Source organism: Meles meles, chromosome 16 (genome assembly GCF_922984935.1).
Source record: "Meles meles chromosome 16, mMelMel3.1 paternal haplotype, whole genome shotgun sequence".
NCBI lineage: Eukaryota > Metazoa > Chordata > Mammalia > Carnivora > Mustelidae > Meles > Meles meles.
In genome coordinates, this window is record NC_060081.1 from 63,370,649 (window position 1) to 63,394,628 (window position 23,980).

Sequence of the window (23,980 nt, forward strand, 5' to 3'; positions counted from 1 at the left end):
GGCTCTCACCAACCGGATTCCAGCTGCATACCACTGTAGCTCTTTTTCCCACCATGGGAGGCCCTTATCTTGCCAGTTCAGAATATACAAGGAACCCAAGAGGGACAGACTCAGCCTCTCCTTGGCTCCAACAGAGGGACTTACTTTACTGCCCGTGTAGACAAGGAGATTTTTACTTTAAGCACTTTCAGGGGAATTCCAGTCTAAGTCCATTGCACACCTTAACTCATGTAATCACTACATGTGACTTTCACCCTCACTTCATGGATGAAGAAATGAATGATGAAGCTGGAGAGATTAAAAAAGTTTGCTAGGATCACACAAGCTAGTAAGTGGCAAAGCCAAGCTCAAATTAAGTAGCCTGGCTCCAAGTCTGTTCTTGTCTCTTTACTGCTGGCCCAAGGCCAGGACTGGTAGGTCTGATCCCAATCACTGCCCAGAAAGCAAGTGCAGAGAATCCTATCGGTCACTCTCAGACATCTTTGCTGGACTAGGACCAGCCTAAGAAATTTCCCGCTAAGTTTCCTGCTTCTGTAAAACCCATCCTATTCTGATCTGATTGCAAGCCAGTGCACGCTGACGGGAGCCTAGAAAGTGCCTAGCTCACTTCTCCCTCTGATGCCAGCAACCCAGGGGTTGCACCACGACAAAGAGGTCTAGGGGCCTGGGACTAAGGTTTTTTGAAATACTGCTTTGGCATCTCCCTTGGGAGGCGCAATTCTGAAGTCTTCCTTAACTCACCTTCCACGGCCCGAACAGAAACCCCTGCTACTTCTGGAAGTATGTTTCCAAAGGTTGTTCTGGCAGCCGGAGTATAACAGCTGCTCGGCAATGCTGTGATCCAGCAGCCCCAGAAGAGGAGGGTGCAGTGAGGCCAATGCCTGGTGCCAAGCCCAGCACCCACCAGCTGCCTCCCTCCCCCTTCCATCAGAGCAGGAACAGCCTTAACTCTATCAGCACGGGTGGGCTCAGCCGCAGGGAAGGATCTGGGTTTCCCGGAGGGCATGTTGCCCCTAAACACAGAGCTAGTGACCTCAACTCATCCACAGTCTTTATCGCCATAGTGGTTTTCTATTGTTCTGTCTTCCCATGAAGACATTGGTCTTGAAGGCACTCTGCTGAGCATTCCTTTCTCCTTTTGTTCCTGTACCAGTCCTGCCTCCCTCTCCGCTGGCAGCCCATAGCCATTCTCCGTCATGGTCTAGCCCGTGGGTTATAATAGAGAGAAAACACACATTATAGCAAGTTAAGTGGATTCTAATATTTAGAGGAATCTATAATGATTAGAAAGCCCCTTATGCCATTTCTCTCTCTTTGCACAACCATTAGCATTCTTGGATACCATAAAGTATGAGCAAAAACACAGAAAGATTTCCACTCCTTGGTGGGCAGAGAGGGGAATGTCTCATTCCAGATATTGATGCCACACCAGAAAGATGGAATGAAGACTTCTGGATTCCTACCCCTAGGGCTCAACCCTATGTAAGCCATTTGGGGTGGGGCCTGGATCCCCAAGGACAAGAAGCTCTTAAGCCAGGCAGAAAACAAACAAAACAACACAGATGCAGACGTGAATAAATAAAGCAGACAAATCCACATATGGGAAGGCTCCCCCTCCTGCTCCCAGGAGGCAGACTCCCTGAAGCCTTACAGATGTCAGAGCAGAATCCACTCACAGGCTCCAAGTTGTGCAAACCCAGTGCCTAATGTTACTCTAGGAAAAATGGGAGTGGAGAGACACAGGAACATTTTTTTTTTTTAAAGAGAAGACGACCCCCCCCACCACCACCACACACATACCCCTTAACACAATCATGATTCTCCCATCATTTCACTGAAATTTGCCTCCCATGGGGCTTTTTATGACTATGTTGGTGAGTTGACAATTTGACATGGCCTCCATGGAGATGACATAGGACAGGCCTAGAACCTGGTCCATAAAGAGAAGGATGTGGACTGCATTACCTGGGGGGTGGAGAGGAGGTGTGTGGGGAGGGAAGGAAAGACGGACAGAAAATTAGAAACCAAGATTTCTTCACAGAGTTGTGTTTCTGCTCTCATGAATGCCATGTGAACACCATCTTGGTGAACACACATTCAGGATGGTGAACTCACACCATTGTCAGCTCAGCTTTCTAAAATCCTTTGCTGCCTTCAACATCAAAAAATAAGATTTATTTGGTGTCAACGGGTAATTTTTAAAAAAACAGAAAAAAATACATCATCACTGTCCTGGCAAAATGACTTGGTATATGTGTTTTCCATTGAGTTACATACATGAACATATTTTAAAGCATAAAAATCTGTGTTGTTTTTTATTTCCTTTTTCTTGCACTCACCTGCAGAGTTTATGTATTTTTCATGTTTACAAGAGACTTCTGAGTGGCCAGTTTTTAACGGATATATACAATCAGGGGAAATTCCACTGCGGCCTTAAGCATTCTCTTATTGTCAATTTTTTGGGTTTGTGTCTTTGATGCATGTGTTTGTTGTGAAGCCGAGTGTTACTTGTGGTGGCTCATCTCCTTGGGATAAATTCCACTGAGAAGAATGACTGGGTAAAGGAAAACTAATATTCGGTGGCTTTTGTTATATATAGTCAGGTTGTTTTCCAGAAACATTTACATTTATTTAAAAAAAAAATCATCCCAAGATGGTCAACTTTACAAAAATGTTTCCAGCTCTGGGAATTGCTGATTAAAAAAAAAAAAAAAAAACCTTAGGCACATTTAAAATCATCTCTAATCTTTTCCCTTTATGATATCCTATATAATAATTACAAGACCAATGATGGGAGGAACCCCAGCATTCATTATGTAGACTCTAGGAAAACCACTCCATTTCACTCCACAAATTCCAAAGAACCCCAGCCAGAATGCAATGTGGACCAACATGGGAGGGGAAGCTTGGAGGTGAAAAGTATCTTGCCTGCCAGAATGGGGGATGATGCTGCTCACTGAAGACAATGGCAATGCTGCTGAATGGGGGGTAGGCGGTTCTGAAAAACTCTTCTAATACCTCCCACCCCCATCAGAAGGGGTAAGGTTTGGTGTTGTAAGCACAGAAACTCTTCCTCTCCCCAAATCAACAGAGAAACATTCCTCTAGCTGCTCAGGCTGCTTTCTTGGAAGTGGACTAGGAGTCTGGCAAGACAGTGATGCTTAGGACTTCAAGGACTCCTCTGCAGGATACCCTGTAGAACCATTAATGCTATTATTCATGTCCTACTGTATTATATTAATAGCATAGCACCATTAATGCTGCTAATAAGAACAGCTAATATTAATTGCACTCTAGCATATATGATCTCATTTAGTCCTCACAATATTATCTACTCACTTGACATATTAAGAAACAGAAGCATACCAGGCTTAAAAGATTTGCTCAGGGCCACGCAGCTTATCTGTAGACACGAAGCCAGGCCATCCGAATCCAGAGCCTCTGCTCCCTTCACCATACTGCAGATCACCTCCTTTCAGTAAACTCTTTGTTCAAATTTCTTTCATTTTAACCTCCCTTTTCCAGAAACTTCTACAAATCTTTGTTGGTCAGAATACATATTAGGCGTGGCAAGAGGGGATGCAACGATATAAGCGAGCTCCCTCTTTATCAACCAACTGTGAATTTAGGACTGACCTCGACACCTCAGGTATGTCCCCTCTGAAGATGAGACTCCATCCACTTGGATGCCCCTTCACTCTCTGCTGGGTTTTATCTTCTTTATTTGAGGTTATTTGAAGTGGGAGCCAAGCTTAAAGCTTTCACAGTCTCTTCCAGAAAAAAAAATCACTGGATCTGTTTTCAAAAGAAACACTTCTAGTGTCACACTTGGCCACAGCTGATTTCTTCCCAAGGACGTGCCCATGACACTGTCTCCCAAGACACTCACAACAGGTACTGTCACTGAATAGTAGCTGAGACCAGAGCTCCAGCCCAAATTGCACAGTTTTGTCAATAGCTCCTGTTAGATACAACCATCACAGCAAACATGTGTCCAACTCTCCCTGGACCCCCGGGTCACCCGAGTATGAAAAACAATGCTGTATTTTCAGGAAATGTTAGAAGCATTGATCAGACTAAGAAAAGTAGTGAATAAAGCCATCACAACTGTTTTTAAATTAAAAAAAATAAGGAAAACGTGTCTAATGTACCACATGTCCCACATTTTTAGTTTTGTTCACTTTCCAAATGAATGAAAATTTAGAAGTTTCGAACTTCAGGGTTGCAACTCAAAAGCCTCTAGAAAACATGAATTTGTCCCCCTGACTGCTTATCTCATCAAATTTACATGGAAAGAATCTTTTAGAAGATTATTTTTAAAAAACTGACTAGGTAATTCTCTGGTTAATTTCCTTTTATGAGTACTTTTCCACACAGGTTCAGAGTACCAGAAATGCCTGGGTAGTTGGTTAAACGCCAATCACTGGCTTTATTCCAGGCCTACTAAAACAGAATTTCTGGAATCAGGGCACGGGAATTACAGATTTTAAATTTTTTTTCTTTTAAAATTTTTATTCAAAAATTTATTTAATTTTATTTATTTAAAAAATTTTTAAATTTCTTTTATTCTTATTTACCTCGAAGTTTGAGAACTGGTGATCTAACATGTCTGTCTCACAGTGCCAGGCTCTGATGAGCCAGATGGAGACTAAAGTGCTGGAAACAGAAGCTGACCTGTCATAGGCTGCCCTCCTAAACTCTGGGCAGATTTCTGACCCACTCCGGGTCTCCCCACCTTCCACCCTCCCTCTAGAATTCACCTGAGTCAAGAGGCTATTGAATAGATAAGTAGGACACAAAAGACTTCTGAATGTCTGAACTGATCCCTGAATAAAAATGATATGAACGATCTAGAAATACCCATGATGATCTCCTTCTTTCAGGATGAAAATGTAGGGACAATGAACACTTAGCCACAGAGGCTTGGGGGAACCACTGCTGTGAGGGGGACTCAGAAGGGCAGAGGAGAGATCAAATAGAATTTTAAGATCCTGGCTGACTCTCTGGTAATGGTGACAAGTCCCTTCTAATTTCTGGAGGTATGCCTCCATAGGGAAGTAGTGTTAGAGTTGAAATAAAACTTCTACGAGTCATCCTTGATCTCCAATATTTTCCCTTCTTAGTATTCAGGCCTATTAGGTCACAAGCACTGATTATTCAGAAAATGTCACCACAGTAACAGATCTCTGAGCTCTTTGATTTGTGTAGCCTTTGTTTCAGAGGCATGCCAGGGAACACAATTATAATTTTGATCCCTTAACACGAGCAATCCTATCTACCTTGCACGCATCTGGCTTCTAATTCCATGGGAAGAATGTTAGATAACCATACTCAACAGCAACTGTAGTTAATTACTCACTCATCCTTGTATTATTCATTTACTTGGGATTTGCCAAATTTGTATGGAGAACTTGCTGTATGCAACGTATCCTTCTAGTTGCTGGGGGAAAGAGTGGTAAACCACCTAACATGGTCCATGTGGGCATAGAGTTTGTGTTCTAATGAGGAGTGTTCATAAGGAAAAAGGCAACTCTGATAAGGGAGGACAGGATTACATAGTCTCGGTGGGAAGAAGGCAATCATGAGAGCAAAGACAGCAAGGACTGGAGGCAAGGGTGTTGGCAACCATCCATGTGAAAGAGTGGGACCAGTGAGCATGGAGAACCCTTGATCTCCTTCGAGGTGTTTTGATCATTTTTCTTTCTAAGTATTGGAGGTTAGGAGGAGCCTAATCACTCACTTCTGTTAATGGATTCTCACGAATTAATCAATGGACATAAGGCCAAATGTGAACCAAAATATATTATGAGCTAGTGAAGCTGGGCCTCCTCTCTCGTTCCAGTGTGAACTTATCTACTCAGTCCAAGGACAGCATCTTAGCCACCCCAGGCTGCAATAACAAAGTATCATGGATTGGGGTGGCTCATCAACAATAGAAATTTACTGCTCACAGTTTCAGAGGCCAGAAATCTGAGACTCGGTGAGGGCTCTCTCCTGGGTGCAGACTACTAGCATCTCATTGTCTCTTGGCTCTCTCATGACTCCTATCAGGCCATCAGTCCCATTCATGAGGGCTCCACCTTCATGACCTCATGTAACTATAATTACCTTCCAAAGGCCCCATCTCCTAATTCACCACACTGGGGGATAGGGGTTCAATATATAAATTTTGGAGCAATACAATCTGCCCATGATAGGCAGGAAATAGAAAATAAGATTCTTCAAAAGTAGTGTCACAACCAACTTTACAAGTTCAGGCAGTGTTGCAACGGTTATTTTTCATGTTCACCTACATCTATGTCCTTCAGATGTGGTTTCCTACAAAACTCTGGGCTTGGTCTTGTGTTAGTTAATCTATGACCAATAGAAAATTCTGGAAGTGATATTATGCCAGATCTGAGGCTCAGCCTCAAGAAGTCTTAGACTCTTCAACACTCTCTCAAAAATGCTGCTACCTTGTGAAGAAGCCTAGGCAACGTTGCTGGTGGATGAGGCCAGAAGAACCTTGCTGTCCTATCCAAAGTCCTTCTAGACCAACTTCAGCCAGCTGCACTTCCGAACAGGTATAACAGTCCAGCCAGGATGAGCAGCATTGCCTACCTGACTCACTGCTGACCACGATGTACCAGTGAGCACAGATGACCCAGAACCACCTGGTGCCCCACAGACTGGTGAATGATAATGCTATTGTTTTAAGCCACTGAGTTTCTGAGCAGTTTGTTATACTGCAATTGCTAACTGGTACACTTCCTGAGATCTAAGAGGCCCAAGAGTTAGAGATAGGGCAGAGAAAGACAGATATTGTCACTTTTATTGCTGTGACTTTATAGTTTATCCCTAAGGCCCAGTTCATATCAGATTCTCTCTATTTTAATCAACCATCAAAGGGAAGTAAAGACATTGCAGGTAGGGGTCAAATATCCCTTCTTACACTTGTTTTTTTTTTCTTTTTAAGATTTTATTTATTTGTTTTGAGAGAGAGAGAGAAAGGGGGAGAGGAGGGAAGCCTGATGCAGGGCTCTGTCTTAGGACCCCAGGATCATGACCTAAGCCAAAGGCAGCCCTTTAACCAACTAAGCCACCCAGGAGTCCCCCTCTTACACTTCTTGAGTCTGGGTCTGAGAAAAAGCTCAGAGGAAGAACTTCTTTTGGGTACCAAGGTCAGTCACCATGCCCTCTGATCCTCTCTATGGACTACTCAGATAAGCCACTAGGAGAATATAAGAAAGTCTCCTGATGGCTATGCATTGGCTAGGACTGAAAAAAAAATTACAGAAAGAATCACAAAGCAAAGCCAACTTCCAGACTTTTCATCTTATTTCTTCTTTCTCCTCTAAAACTATACCCATGCTGAAGTGTAACAAAATATATATATAAACAAGCTGTCAGGCTTCTGACACAGTGGATGCCTAGAGGCAAATGTTTCTGCTAAACTTTTGATGGAGCCCCAGGGAAAGTCGAAAGGGTCCCACACTGGGAGGGGTTGGCAGCTGGGCTGGGAACGCAACTTGACCCTCCCTTCCCGTTTCACAAAGAAGGTTTTGTTGGGATCTTGGGGCATGGTGAGTGACTCCTCTAGAGCCATGGGGATAAGCTGTGTTCTGAGGGAACATCTGGGCTGCCAGTTCAAGCCAAGCTGAAACCCTATCCTGGCCAGGGTTGCTCCAATGAATCAGGTGTAGGTGTATTTTTCCAGGATGTTCAAAACCACATCTTACCCTGAGAAACAGGGTTTTGTCCGTAGAAACTTTATTCCAAAGGGCAAATGATCCCCCTAGGTTCCCATGAAGCGTATGTTTGCTAAGGCTTCATGCCCAAAGAATCAAACTCAAAGACTGAAAAGGATAGCCTCCACATATCCTTCTTCAAAGGGTGTTAGGAATCCTCGCCAGCACAATCTCTATTCTCATCAGCAGACTCACCCCATGCCATTACCACCTTGTGTTGATAATGCAGTCTAAAAGATGGATCACCCTGAGCTGAAAGGTTGCCTTTGTTAAGTCACTGTTTTTTCCTCTTCCAAGGAAATTTACCAAACCGTTGTCAGTTTCTTCACTTCTTATCCTACCTTCCTATTGTGGTATTGCTAATAGTAATATTTCTTTTTTTAAAAGATTTTACTTATTTATTTGACAGAAAGAGAGAGAGAGAGAACAATACAAGCAGGGGGAACAGCAAAGGGAGAGGGAGAAGCAGGCTCCCCACTAAGCAGGACTCCAGAATCATGACCTGAGCTGAAGGCAGATGTTTAGCCAACTGAGCCACCAGTTAGGCGCCCCTAACAGTAACATTTCTGTTTTCAATACTCTTTTAATACCTACCACAGACTCCGGGGATATAGTGATGTTATATTATAAATATTAATACTTGCGTTTAGAGAATTCTAATTCCACATGGATCAGCGTAACTTGGTATTATTAACAAATCAGAGTCTTAAATACCATTTCTCTATCTTATGGCACCCTAACGAGGTTTAAAGAAATATTTCCTATTATAAATGACGTAACTGAGTCATGGATAGTTAGAGATGGATGTGGGACTACACTCCAGGGTCTCAATGTGAATCCTTAATGGTAGGTCATTGATGGCTAGGAACTGGTCAGCAAGAGTGCCAGGGCCAGGATCCAATCAGAGGAGCAGAGCAACAGAGAGGCTGAAGAGGAGGAGATCATGCAGGACAGGCACCTGTACTTATCAGCAAAGAGTGTTCTGAGGTAGAATACCAGGCTAAATGCAGACCAGAGACAAGCTAAGTGAGCACAGCCTTCTTGCACATTATAATAACTGATGTAAATTTGTTTAGGAACTGTAATTTAAGGGAAATTCCTACATAAAACTAAGTTTCATAAAACGAGAAAATGGAGGTCAGAGTATAGCAGTGTTGGGCATGCTGATTTCAACTGGCAGCAAAATCAGATGCTCTTAGGGGCATGCAAACCTGAGTGTGTCTATTAGCATCACACAGTTCTTTTAACTCACTATTCTGATAGCTGCGATGTGCTTCCTCAGGATCTAGTTCTCTCCAATTACTTACGGTGTCATGATTCTACTCCTGGGCATTAGCCACTTTTCCCTTCTCACCTTTGTCATTAGATATGGATGGTCCCCAACCTCAACTGTACATATAAGCCTAGATGAGCTTAAATCATTACGTTGTTCTCTTTGTTATCATTGAATGCTTCAGTGATGGACATAAAACCAAATGATGGTCAAGGGTATAAAATCAAGGAGATATTTTGTGGGACTTCTGGCCTAAGGTCCTGCACTCTTCCAACAAACTTTTTTTTTTTTTAAATAAACCACGTGCCTGGTCATCTGCTAGGCTTGAGATACTAATTGAGAGAAAACATGCTTTCTACCCTCACCACGTTCACAGTGAAGGAAACTGTACTGTGAATAAATGATTGGAATAACTAGCTCTGCTTTAGAGATATTGATGAATCGCAATGAAAGCAGAGTAGGGAGAACCACCCGTAGTGTCTATGTTGGAAGAAGTGAGGAGAGAAGATACTTGGGCAATCACTTCAGTTGTAGATAGCAGAATCCTCTCCAAAAGGATGGTGGCAGCGACCCTCAAGGTTTTCTGACTTCCCAGTGACTTCAGCTACTCCTTCATCGGATCTTCTGATGTACTGGGAAGTCTGGGTCTCTCCTTGAAATATATCCATCTCTGATGAGACCAAACGATTTATTTCCCAGACCTTGATTCGCCAATATGACGATGTGTGGGGACCTAAGTGAGACATCTCATTATCTGACCAAATAATGTCTGTCCAAGAGATGAATACAAGGGAGGATATTTTCACCTCAAATGCAGATTTACTAAACAGAGAGAACAAAATGGGATAAAAATAGAAATGGATTTAAAAAGAAAAACATGAATATGGAAATCTCAAATATGAAAAATCTTCTGGAAAGATTACAGAGAGGACTTTAAACTTCAAGGAATACTGACTACGAAGGCAATAAAATACAACCTAATCAAAAGTGACAATATTAATGGCTTTGAAAGCACAGATATTAGATATTAGAACCTGAACCACAAGAAAGTAAGTAGATATTGGAACCTAACACAGTTTGAGTTAATCAAACCCTGCATGGATCCTCATATATTAGCAAGTATTTATGGAATGTCTAATGGCTGCCATAAAGGGAGAACAGATTCTTGAACTGGTACCCATAAACTGAGCTGGAGAGTAGACCAGCTTTTAGTGGAAAATGAAGGCTCAGGCCAAGATATTTACATTGAGCCATACACTTCCAAGGAACCTTTGCTAACTATTTGACTCATGTACCAATTACGAATTTTTGGTAATTTTCTGTAAGCATTTGTTTTATTTATTTTGTTGCTTGTTTATTTGTAATCATTTGTTAATAACAAAATACCTCTTAAACATGAGCACACCTGAGTACTGGCAAACATTCATGGCTATAGAGGGGCCTGGGTATTCTCTCGATTTTACATAAGACACATTTTATGTGACAGAGTACATATGTACATAATGTAACCTTAAGCTCTTTTTCCAGGAGCTTATAATTAAAACTCAGGTTGTAAAGACAGCAATATCTACACTAGTATCCTGGGTAGGTTAGTTGCCAAGTAAGTTATTTGAACTTCCTAAGCCTTCATTTCTTTATCTTTAAAATGGAGAAATACCTAAATTTCAGTGCAAAATGATAAAGTAAAACAAGTTTGTTAATACATATAGTATATTGCTTGGCACAGAGTGGGAGCTCAATGAGAATTGAATGAATGAATAGATGAATAAATGAATGATAGAAAGAAACAAGATCGAAATGATATATGATTAGATTTATCTCTTTATTCTTTTTGGGAAACCATTTTTCACCATGGAAAAATGTTGGGTACATTACAGCCCTGAATAGAGGTCTCAAAATTCATGGTATATCCTTAATTCTGGGCAATTTATTCTGTCTAATAAAAATTATACATTAGAATTATCACAAAATGTGATTTAAATTGTGTGTCATGGTACACTTTTTCATACTAATGAATTTTCAGGGTATAGTATCTGTATGCATATAGCTTATTTACATATTTAGATATATTTCCTACATATAATCAGAATTTGAATTACTGTGTCAGTTTTTAGCTGAATAGTTTATAGCAAAATTTCATCTTGATAAGTTTGCTATTTTCTTTTCTTTCTTTTTTCTTTCTTCTCCTTTTTTTTAATCTATGAGAGGGCCAATTTGCTTACATCCACTTTAAATTATTTCTTAGGCCAAAGGGTAGATCTTTGTTTTAACAAAAGCTCTTTTAATAGTTTACATAAAATACACTAAGACTATTTATTATGGCTTATGAAACTGTTTTACTAATTTGTAACCATACTTCAAATAACTTTTTTATAAAACTCGAATTAAGTTATTAAACAGGGAATATATAATATTGCCAGCAACGTTATAAAGCAGTTGGCCTTGATGTACCGAAGATAGAATATTTCAGTGGTTCTTCACACTTTTACAAAGGGCTCTTAGGTCATCCTTTAAGTCCATAAGCCACAGGTTTGTGCCTCACAGATCATCCTTGGGGGCTTTTAGTGACCTTAGTTCCACAGTCACTTATTCTTAAAATCTTGTGCTTTGTCCATCCCTACCTCATGGAAGACAAACATCAAGGTTTGGAAAAGAGTGGGACTCAAGTCTCAGCTTTACCTTGTCTAGAAACAGGACCCAAGATGACAAGCGAAGTGACCTGTGAACTGGTCTTTCTCAAAGGAAGTGGAGTCATTTTTTGTCTAATATGGTGGGAAAATATTTTCATTATATTAGCAGTTTTCAGCACAATTTCTCTCCTAGAGGAAGTTGCCCTTGTAAAAAGGTCTTCAAGAACCAGCTTGGAGTGGAGGACAAAGAGTTGACAGTTTGATTGCAAACATAGCCCAAACTTCCCTTTCCTGTATCCTCTCCCTTTGCCATAGGAGCTTAAAGTTCCTCTCTCAAGAGATAGTCTAATTGTCCACCCTTAAATCTGGACAGGTCTTTGATTCACTCTGCCCAATAGGATGTGGTAGAAGGGAGCTCTACCAGTCCTGAGGCTAGGCCTCAAGAGATTTTGTACATATGTTCTCATTTTCTTGAAACGCTGCTCCATTGTTTGAATGGGCCTAGATTAGCATTCTGGAGGATGTCAGACCCATGGCCCAAACACCTTCATGACTGTAGCCACCATTCAGTCATGCAGCTGAGGCTGCATCAAGCAACCCCTCCATGACCAACCAGCCAACTGCAATGCAGGAACAGGGCCAGCTAAGATCAGTGGAGTCTAGCCTAGATCAGTAGAACCACCTAGCTGATAAAGACTAGTGACAAGAATGTTTATTTTTCAGTCATTGGCTTTTGGAATGATTTATTATTCAACAATAACTCACAGGTATATCCACAAGCAGGACTACCAGCCAATGCCGGGATCCTAAAGGCAGTGGGAAGCTGTTCTGCAGAGGCAAGAGGGAAATCATGTCATTTCCACCACTGAGAGTGAGCTGCAAGGAAAAGTGGTGTGAAGGATAGAGAGGAAGGGTGCTAAGGGAGGAGGTCCAGCAAAATGGAAAGCATCTGTGACTGTATGTGGGAGGGCCTGGGACGCTCTATGGTGACAGCTTGGGCAGAGTACTTAAGAGGAGTTCATGTTTTTCCAGGAAGTGAGTTTCCAATCCATCTTGATGCCTCCATTTTCCAAGTGATGCATGTAACTCATTAAAGCAGTGTATGAGCAGGTAAAGGCCCTGTTGTGTTGTTTGTGAAAGCCAGCAGGGGTTGAGCATTTCTATCAGGTAAAGTGATGTGATTTAAAGATTGCATGCTTGGAGGTCGGAGCCGGGGATGCTGGGCCAGCCACAGGAACAGACTCTGCATTTCTGCCCCCTTATGCGGAGTTTGCAAAAATAAATAATAATAATAATAATAAATAAAAAAAATATTAACGTGCATTAGGACTTCCGGGACTATTGGATCTGTAAGGTAGGAAGGAAGGCAGTCGAGCTGTGTTCAGCTTCCTTCTAGTACAACAGAGAACCACAGCTGGCTTCTGAATAGCATTCCCTTCCTGTGAAGGGTTGAAGGGAACTTATCAACACAAATTGAACACCTAAGCCTTATCTCCTGTGATTTTCCCAACAACCAGAAAGAAGTAACCGGTTAACCTTACTATATTTAAAAGGAAACAGGCTTTCAGGGACATTAAAAAGGTACTGAATTTCACACCACTGGTGAGCGATATGTGGTATTTAAGTCCAGGGTTGCTTGACCACGCCCCAATAATCCCTCAGTCCACCGGAAACATTTACACATCAGCTGTGTGGTATATCCGCCAGCTGTTTTGTTTGTTGCTGTTGGAATTTAAATATAACCCCTCCCTTAGCAACTGAAGAGGCCCTTAGCTACCCATGACGTTTAACAACTACCTTCCAAGTAAATAGCTTCCGAGGTTTCATCTTACACCATAGTGGGTTCGGGGAAAGCTTTCATCTGAGTTGAGACAACGAGAGGAATGCCCAGGCCACCATCTGGGGTGGGGGGCACCTAAGAGTGGTTGGTCAGGTATTGACCCCACGGAAGTACTAGACACACTCACTAACTACCCAGATGGTTGAGACATTTCTTTCACTAGAGAAGGAAGAGAAGAATGAACCAAATGCCCAACCTCCAGGAGCCAAAGGCAGACATTCTGAGGCCCTGGTTTCCAATGCTTATTTTTGGATCTGTAGGGGTCAGTGGAGGTTCCCTAAAGGCAACTGAGAGTGGCCAGGCCTGTGTAACTTCATAATGACCATAGCTAATATGTGGGTAGTACCAGGCACTATTTGTAAACTTTTGTGTATATTAGCCCATTGAATTCTTTCTTTCTTTTTTTTTCTGATTTTTTGGGGGTTAGCACAATTTCTCTGAATAGTTTGTAGCAAAATAAACTATTGGGGGGTGCTGTATATACTATACCCATATAACGTTAGCTCTATTTTTACAGATAGGGAAACACTGGTTAAGGAACTCAAGGTGATATATTAAGTGATCCGCCGGAATTTTTATACAGGGAGTTAGGTCCGTATATCCTTTTTTGGCAAAGATTTTTTTTTAACTGTAGACATTGTATACTGCACTAGTAAGACTCAAGGAGTGTAATCACAAAGCAACTTAAAAATTTTCCCCCATGACTGCCCTTCCAAACCTGTCCCGTGAGGCCAGGCTATCTGCTGAATGGATGAAACCCCCCGCAGACCACACATCTCCCCTGTGATAAGGAAAGGAACGTCAGGCACTTTGGCTGCCCAGAACAGTCTCTCAGAGGTGAATATGCCCAGGGCAGTGTAATAATCACATCTGTAAACTTCACTCAAAGAGCCTCTCACCTTGACCTTGCAGACATCTTGGAAATCCTCTGCAGGGAAGGAGGAACGTCTTACTTCCTTACTTTGCCAACTTCCTTCATCTACGACCACTCACTGATGTTGACTGCTGAACATCCTGGTTGGGGCAGAGGAGGGAGGAGAAGTGAGAAGCTGGGAAATGCCTTTGGTGAAGAGCACCCATATATCCCTGATTTCCTCTGGTCATGGTGGGGACTTAAATTTAACTCTGTCTCTTAGGGGTTTTTCACCAGCAGGTCCTTATATAGAGTTACATACCCAAGGGTCCTTCAACTTGGATGGAATAAAAATATTCATGTATTTATTTTCCCCAATCCCTAACTGAAATTTGCCATGTACACTGATCATACGTATGGTGCACATGGTAATGAAAATTCAGCACTTGTGACTGTCACCAGTGAAATTACAGAGAGCTTCCAGTTACATCACGGTTGTGAAGATACTTCAAAGTGTTGTTGATAGTTGTTACTGTTTCTCTATATAGGGAAATATAGGATGGAGATATATATATATATATGAGATAGATCTATCTATCTATGTGTATACATATATCAGTCCTAACCACCAATATATACATATATATGTATATACATACATATATACATATATATGTATATATTGGTGGTTAGGACTGATACTAGCTCTGGCTATTTAATGTGTTACAAATTTTTATTGTGTTTCTACTGTGTTTTATTGTGTTTTTAATGTGTTACAATTTTAAAAAATATTTTGATAACTCTACATAGATATAATTGGTTTCCTTAGCAATACTATGAATGCAATTTATGCACTTAAAAACAGTAAGTAATGTAAGAAGGGGTCATCCCCAGACACAGCCTGCCAAAAGGGCCTATAGCACAAAAACATCAGTTTTTTGTTTGTTTGTTTCCTCTCCATCCTCCATTGTGCACTCTCTCTACTGGGGTCCTGGTTCCCTGGTCCCTGGGCTGTTCTTGTTCTCCATGCACGTGACTGCCATGTCCTCCACGGAAAACCCACACATGTCTGAGTGCTCAGCAGAAGTTCAGGGGCTTCCTAAGTATGTACCCCCTCCCCTACATCTCCCGTCGGGGTCTGCCAGTTAGCTGGCATGCACGGGTATGCATACTGGCTGTGGCTTATTGAAATGCCCCCACAGCAAGTGATATATATATAGCTTCTGCTCTGAGCACCCCCCAAACCCTCTGCTCATGCCCTCACCTGCCAGCCCCTGCAACAAGGCCCCCAGACCTCCCACTATTCAGGAACCTGAGAGTCACCACTTGGCCAAACCGGATCCTGCAGAAGCCAACTCCGGTTGCGTGGCTGATACTGCTGCTGCTTTTCAGTAGGTGCGCCTCTCTGGTTGTTGGAATCCTTTGAAATACCAACCCTGTTCACTGTGTCCGGGGGAGATAATCCAGTTCCCTTATTGGGTCTTTATAACCTCTCACTGGTCTTTTTTTTTTTTTTTTTTTTTTTTTTTTAGGTTTCATTTATTTATTTGACAGAGAGAGATCACAAGTAGGCAGATAGGCAGGCAGAGAGAGAGGGAAGCAGGCTTCCTGAGCAGGGAGCCTGATGTGGGGCTCGATCCCAGGACCCTGAAATCATGACCTGAGCCAAAGGCAGAGGCTTAACCGACTGAGCCACCCAGGTGCCCCTAACCTCTCACTAGTCTTAAGGCAAGGGGGACACATCCCCTCCCCATGTTGGGAATGTCTGGAGGGAAAACGCCCATCCAATTTCCCAAAGGCATTTTCTCTTTAACCTCCCATCTCACTCTTTTGATACTTTCAGGTGGCTTTTGAACCATATACATTGAGGGTCCATATTAAATTTTTATTCATCGAAATGACTGCTACCAACCCATCTCCCTCGCCCACCCGGCCACCCACCCACAGGTGTCCCCCTGCCTCTGCTTACTGAGGACTTTCCCTAGGATTAGACTATAGAACTATGGATTTTTCAACATTGGCATTTGGAAGAGCCACCAACCTGAAGGCAGAAAAAACCAATCACCCAAAGCCACCAATCTAAAGATAGAGTCCACTAATCCCGGACTGGCCAGCGGGTGTAGCTCTGCGGCATTTCCTCCTCATGGGGCTACCCTCCTTCCTGCCTCTCCAATTTCCAGCTTCCCTGCTACCTGGCTGCTGCCCTGCTGGCCTCTGAGGCTCTGCCTGACCCATGTAACAAACCAGACATGAGGAAGCAGGCCACAGGGCAGGGTGCTAATTTTGTTCATGGCCAGTCTCTCTCTCTGACACTCAAGTGCCATTTTATGGAAAGGGGGTCTGCAGCACAGAATAAGCAGAGGGAAGCCCTCTGCTTTAACTGTTGTTAATGCATCTGTGTTGTGTTTTGTAGGTTTCACTCTGGGGTGGGGGGGGGGGGGCGCAGGTCATTGTTTCAAAGCCCTAATCCTCATGATTCCCTGGCATTAACAGAGTAGGCTTTCGGTGACTCAACCAGGGTTTTCTCAGATAGTAAACAGCCACCAAAGAAATGAGATTACTTCTTGAGGAGATAGGCAGCTCTGGGCTGCTGTGGAAAGGGTGCTTTGCCTGTTTGTTTGGCTGTAAGGCACCACACTGGCCTAAGCTTGTTTAAAATTAGCTTCCCCCATAAATCACCAGCACAATGAAGTGCCTGCCTCTGCCCTCTGACATACTGTGTCTCTGTTTATTTTTAATGATGACATGGCTTTTTCTGTCTCCACTTGGTTCTTTATCCTCCACGCTCCTGAATACTAAATTCTATGACAAAGGTACAAAATCTAAGAAGTCGCAAGGCATATTTCCCTTTCTACCACCACACAAAGTTAATGGGGAGACTGAGTTATTCTGGGGTTCTTTCTGATGGAAGCTGCCCCCATTCTACTTTGACCTGATTATTATGTCCCCAAAATGATCCCTTGTTCAGGGGCAAAAGGGTACTTCTTTGTGCGCATTTGCAAAAACTCAGTGAATGTATATGTACTTGATTTCCATGTTCCGTTATATGGATTTTTTACATAAGAAAAAGAATTGTAAACAAATGATGAACTCTTCTTGATAATACACATGCTGATGTATGTGGTAGGAAGTATACTAGTGTGCACAATCTACTTTGAAATGCATCCAAAACTGTGATGGCGTAATTGATGGATAGAGGGACAGATGTGGGATAAAGTGAGTAAAGTGTTAATGACAAAAGAGGTGGTGGGCATAACACTGCTCACCGTGCAATTCTTTCAACTTTGCTGCATGGTTGAAATTTTGCATAATTAAGTGTTGGAAAAGATGCTCCCTTGGAAAAGGGAGTTGAATCCTTGGGAGCACAAGAGGGTTACAGCTTCCAGAATCCTGTCTTTACCCAAATTTCATTTTTAAAATCTCTATGTTTGCAAAAAGAGTTAGAATTCCACAACTGACAAAAACAAGAAAAAAGGGAACACTGACCCAGGGAGAAGTCTAAAATACAGAATAAGAAGTGTAAAATACAGGCACATTTTACTAGTTAAACACAGAGGCACCATCTTGATTTTTAAAATGGCATCTGACTGGGGAAAGTTCTTGACTCAGTTCTCCCAGTGCATCGCCAGAAACACAGGTGCAGGTGTAGAACAACCAGGTTCACAACAGGACTGAAACTCAGAAAAGAGAAGTTCAAGGGTCTGTAATTCCAGTGGACCTGGGGTGAGAAACGCCAACAATGGCAGACTCTTAGCTTACTACTGGTAACAGAAAATATACCCAGAAAAATCTGAGTGAAGAGGAAAATTAGGGAATTCTTCTCTAGTTTATGACTCCTAGCTATTTGAGGCAAACAGAATATTTTTATTTTCTTATCATAAATTTTGAAGAGTTTGACTTCGACAGAACAGTTGGAAAATTAGGACAAAGGAGAGCTATTAGCGTGCATTGCTGGGGTGCGCTGCAGAAGCATGCTGCTTTGGCAGGAAGTAGACAGAAAGATGTGTGGAAGCAATACATAATGGAGACGGTGGTTGGTCAAGCATTTATCTTTTAGAGTATCCACCGGAGTTGAAGAAGCCACGTCCTCTGTAGCAGTGCCCAGTTATTTGAACGCTGATGAGATGTTGAAAACTGGTCCAGATATTGTGCAATTAACTTGCCTTCTGGGGCAGGGAAGTATACTCCTCCCTCAAAAGAGGATAGGAGACTGAGCAATAAGCTAATCTAACACAATATAAATACTCAAAAATAAATTTTTCTACAAATGGGGATTATATACCCCACTTGTTGACAATTCCAAGATCCTGATAAATTTCTTCTCATTCAGGAATGAGTAAACTGAAAAACACTTTTAAAGCATTTAATTGGATATAAGGATATGTCTACAAAACAATCTGTCAGGAAACATATAACAAAATGAGATGGGGGAAAACAGAAGGATAAGGAAAGATTTCAAAGAATATGACAACACAGTCTGCATTCAAGGCAGCAAGCAGCAGAATCAAAACAGTTTGAACTTCAGATGTGGACAGGAAGTACAACTTGAGAAGTTTTCTAAGAAAGAAGATGGAAAGGACAAAGGGAGAGAGAAGGAAACAGGATACAACTTGTAGACTTAAACATATTCCTGAGGAAGTACCCGAACTGTTGGAAAGGAAACAACAATAAAAATAAAGTCAAGGAAAATAACTTAGAGTGCATTGCCAAGGAGTGCATAACATTTCAGGGAAGTTAATGAAAGGGATCCAAATGTGGTTTTATGCACACTAACCACGAAGCAAAATGGGTGAAAGATAAAGAAAATAAAGATTAGAGAGTGTAGGTAACTTGATTAAAGCCAAAAGCTGGAATGGGCTCTCTGGAATTGACTCCAGAAATCTTTATTGTAATAAAGAATCAAATTTCAGAAATATCAAGTATATGTTAGTATTTGGAAATGTTCAAGTGCCACGAGTGATGACTTTGAAACTCAACTACTCAGTTGTCACTCTCTGTGAAGCTCATTGCTTTTTAATATCCTTGCCACATTACCAGGGAACAAGGAAATAACTGAATTTGCTTCATTCATTCATCCATTTGTCTTCACAACAAACATTAACGCTGTGTAGCCTCATTAGACGCTTTAATAAAAGTTTCTGACCAAAAACAGTAAGAAGTCCAGTAGCACTGATGAACAATTTCAACATAAAATGTGAAGTGTAACAATAAGTTGTTGAGAGAGAGAAGAAGATGGAGAGAAAGAAAAAGAGCCCACAATAAATTCTTGTTTGTATTTTATATAGTATTTTTTCTTATAATTTACCTACATATTTATTATTTTCTTTGTTCTTGTTGCTTCTTTCATGTTTTACCTCCCATCTGGGATCATTTTATAATTTCCACTGGCAGCATCTGTTAGTGCTAAACTGTTCTTTGCTTTTCCAGGTCTTAAAATGCCTTCATTTTACCTTCATTTCTTGAACGTTACTTTCTCTGGGTATGGAGTTCTAGGATAGGAGTTATTTTCTTACAGCACCTTGAATATATCATTTCACTTTTTTCTAGATTCCATTGTAGCTGTTGGATGTCAACTCAGTCTAAATGCTCTTTATTTGAAGAGAATTTTTTTTTTCCTCTCTGCCTCCTCTTACTTTTTTTTTTTTTTCTCTTTGTATTTGGTTTTCTTCAGAATCAGAATCACTATGGCATGCCTTAAAAAAGTTTTTTTTAATTCTTCATTGAGATTTTATGAGTTTCTTGAATTTTTGGATTAGTGTCTTTCATCAGTTCTGAACACTTTGAACCATTACCTCTTCAAATATAACATCTACTTCATTTTCTCTCTCCTTTGTTTCTGGTACTCATCTTACATATATGTTAAACTTTCTAGGCGCATGCTCCATATCAGCACTATTCCATATACTAGGCTCTAGTCTAAGTGGCTATATAAATTTAAACTTAACTAAAATTAAATAAAATTGAAAAGTCAGCTCTTCAGCCTACTGAGCCACATTTCAAGTACTCAAGAGCCACAGGTGTCTAGTGGTTACTGTTTTGGACAAATATAAAATTTTATCATTATATAAGTATCTGTTGGACACCACTGCTCTATATTTACTGGCTATTATTCTATATTTTCTATCTTTTGTCTTCTATGTCTTATTTTGCAAAGGCTTCTGACCTATTTTCTTGTTTAATGATTCTCTATTCAACTCTAAGCTTCTGTTAAACTTATTCATTCGGATATTTTTTTCTTTTTTTAATTCTAGAATGCATATTTGGTTCTTTTTTAAATCTATAGTATTAGTTTTTATTATTTCTAGTTCTCTGCTAACATTTTGAAGCTTGACTTTTATCTAACTGATCACAGTGAGCAGAATTGTTGTATATAGTCTGTATAGTTGTCCAGTAATTCTATTATTTGGGTTCTACTGTGTCTGTTCCTAAGCTGCATTATTCTTACAATGTTTTTCTTTTATGGTATTTCATTCTTTGCATGTCTAATTATCTCTGATTGTGTGCTGGACATTGTTTTTGAAAACTGAATTTTAGTTATAATTTGAGATTTGATTAAATTATCTTCCTGAGATGAAGATTTTCATTTACTTTTGCCAGAATCCTGTGTATACTATTTTGAGACATTTTAATCCAGTTTAATGCTGAGTAAAATAATATAAAACTATCACTCTTACTACCAGATTAGAGCTTTTAGAATTTCATCCCAGAGGGGTAAGAGGTTTACTAAGTCCTGGCTTTTGATAGAATCTTCATTCAGACTTTTTATATCCTTCAGCTCACAGTCCAAGCTATCCGTTAATTTCCTCGATCTGCATATGATGAGGGAAAAAGTAGCCTCTACTGCTAGACTCCATCCCTGTATTCCCAAACTCTTACAGACCTCTACTAAGTAATTGATCACTATCTTCTTAGCTCTTCAGTGCTTTTAAAAGGTGGTATTTATACCTCACTGAGCTATTTTATTTTTTCTGAGGGGGTGGAAAAAGTTTGTTCAGATGGCTTAGTCCATCATTACTGGAAATGAAATTACCCATCATTTTAGAAGTCTTTGTACTTGGGGTATAAGGATTAATACCAGAACTCTCATCTATGTTTCTCCAATTTAGATCAGGGATGTCACCTAAATATAACACCTCATGTTTTGTCAAATATTCCCCTGAGATCATCTCTACTCATTAAAAGTCTATTGGAGATTTTTGGATTCATTTATTTAAGCCTCTATCTTCCACTGAATACCTATTATGACCAGAACCATGTACACGCTGGACCTAGACATGAAATATATATCTTAATGGGAAAGACAGATAAATACATAAACTGGTTAACAAATAAAATAATTCTACATTGGATATTATGAGGAAGAAGTAAAACAATTGTAAAATGAAGGGAGAGAATAAGGGAGAGTAGGTATGGAGCCCAATGTAGATGGTATTGTCAGGAGAGCTGTCCCTGACACCTAAGGTTAAACCTGATATTATGGAGGGCACGTATTGCATGGAGCACTGGGTGTGGTGCATAAACAATGAATTCTGTTATGCTGAAAATAAATAAATAATAATAATAATAAAAACCTGATGAAGAAGAAAGATAAGCAATCAGTATAGTGAAAGAGAATCGGTTAAAAGGGATGCAAATTTTGGAAAAGGTAGAAGACAAAATTGCATGGGTCAGCAGGAGCTGTCTCCGTAAGGTTGCTGTATGTGTGTTTTTCCAACAAATGGAGTCAATGTCCATGACAATTTTCTGTAATTCTCTCGCTGGATTTTGTAGTTTACCAACCCCATCTGTAACGAAGGAATCACATAGTGACATTAAAGAATTTTCTGTGCAAACCTGTTGATCCTCATTTCTGAAGACAGAAGGCAGGAAGAAGTATGGTATAAAATTAATAATTATAACAAGGAAACAACTACACAGGAGTATTTAATCCTGAACCTCCAACCAATTATTTCATGCAACTGAAAAAGACTTTCAGTCTCTCTGAGTCTCAATCTGTCAATGTAAAATGAAGCATGGTCTATGTGATCCATGAGATCCTTTCCACTTTTATATATCTCAGAAGCATTTCACCTCTGTTTCCTCTGGAGACACTTCCTGTTAGCTAACACATTTTCATGGTGGTTCTCTATGTTGGTTGTCTAGGAAGTTTTTATAATTACATATGGTACCCTTCTATGTTGCAGAGCATTTTGTTTGCTAGGGATTTTTATCTTACTAAGTTACATAGAAAATGTCCTCAAATTCTGAAATTTTTATACTCAAAGGAATTTGGAAATGTTGTTACATGTCAATGAAATGAAAATGGGATAAGGCTCTTGGCAAAGACTATAAAATATTCCTGAGAAAAATCTTATCAGGTATGATTAGTGGGTCTGCCTCTTAAAAGCACTAGTATAATAACCAAAACATAGCACATCAAAACTTGTAGGATGAAGATAAATTGGTGCTCAGAGGAAAATTAGTAACTGTAATGCATATTTTTGAATACAAGAAAAATGACATATTAATAACCTTAGCATTTTCTCAAAAAGTTGAAAAGAAAGCAGACTGAATCTTCCCTCAAGATGTATAGAAGCTACTAATAATAGAAGAGCAGAAAATTAGGAAATGAGAAATAACAAACAATGGAAAGAAGTACCAAAATCCAAGCTCATTCTTTGGAATTACTAATAAAACAGACAATGCTGTGGAAGACTGTGCAAGTTAAAAAAGAAGAAAGAAAGAAAGAAAGAAAGAAAGAAAGAAAGAAAGAAAGAAAGAAAGAAAGAAAGCAAGCAAGCAAGCACAAATAAGAAACATAAGGAATTTGCACAAATACAAAATACTGGAAAATCTATTTGAAATATGACATAAACAGAGAAATGAGATAAACTGAAAATATATAAGAATTTTTTGGTAATACATGAACACTAGCATTGACAAGAAATATAAGCTATAAAATACCAATGATCAATTAATTTGTACTTTTCTACCCCACCAAAATGGTTTTATAAGTGGCTAGCTAAAAAGAACAAAAACCCTTGTTTTCTAAAACTGTTCCAGAAAATAAAATGTTGGGGTTTTGAACAAATATTACAACCTTCTTTTATATGAAAAATAGAAAAAAGATAGCACAAGAAAGATGAATACCTAAATATATGTATACATATAAATATATGTATATTTAGGTATTCATCAGTCAATATCATGTAGAAACATAATTGTTAATATTCTAATAAAAAATGAGTTATTTTCACACCCTTCAAATTCACATGAATTAGATTTCTAGCACCACCAAGTGCCATGAAGTTATAGGGGACCTGGAACATTCATACATTGGCATTTGGGTGTAGTGAGTAAAACCATTTTGGAGAATGATTTGGCTATATCTAGTAAAGTAGAAGATTCACCTATCCTGTGAATCAGCAAACTTACTTGTAGGTATATGACATAGAAAATTCACATAAAGATATGTTCATCGAAACATTCAGGTAATAGAGAACAATTGAAAACAATCTAAATGCTCAGTAATAGTAGAATGGATTGACAAATCGTGTGGATTAATGCAATAAAAGACGGCCTAACTATTATAATTAATGTGCAATTTCTATATGACTCAGCATCCATAAATTTCAAAAATGCAATATTAAGTGAATAAACCAAAATGAAAGAAAATTA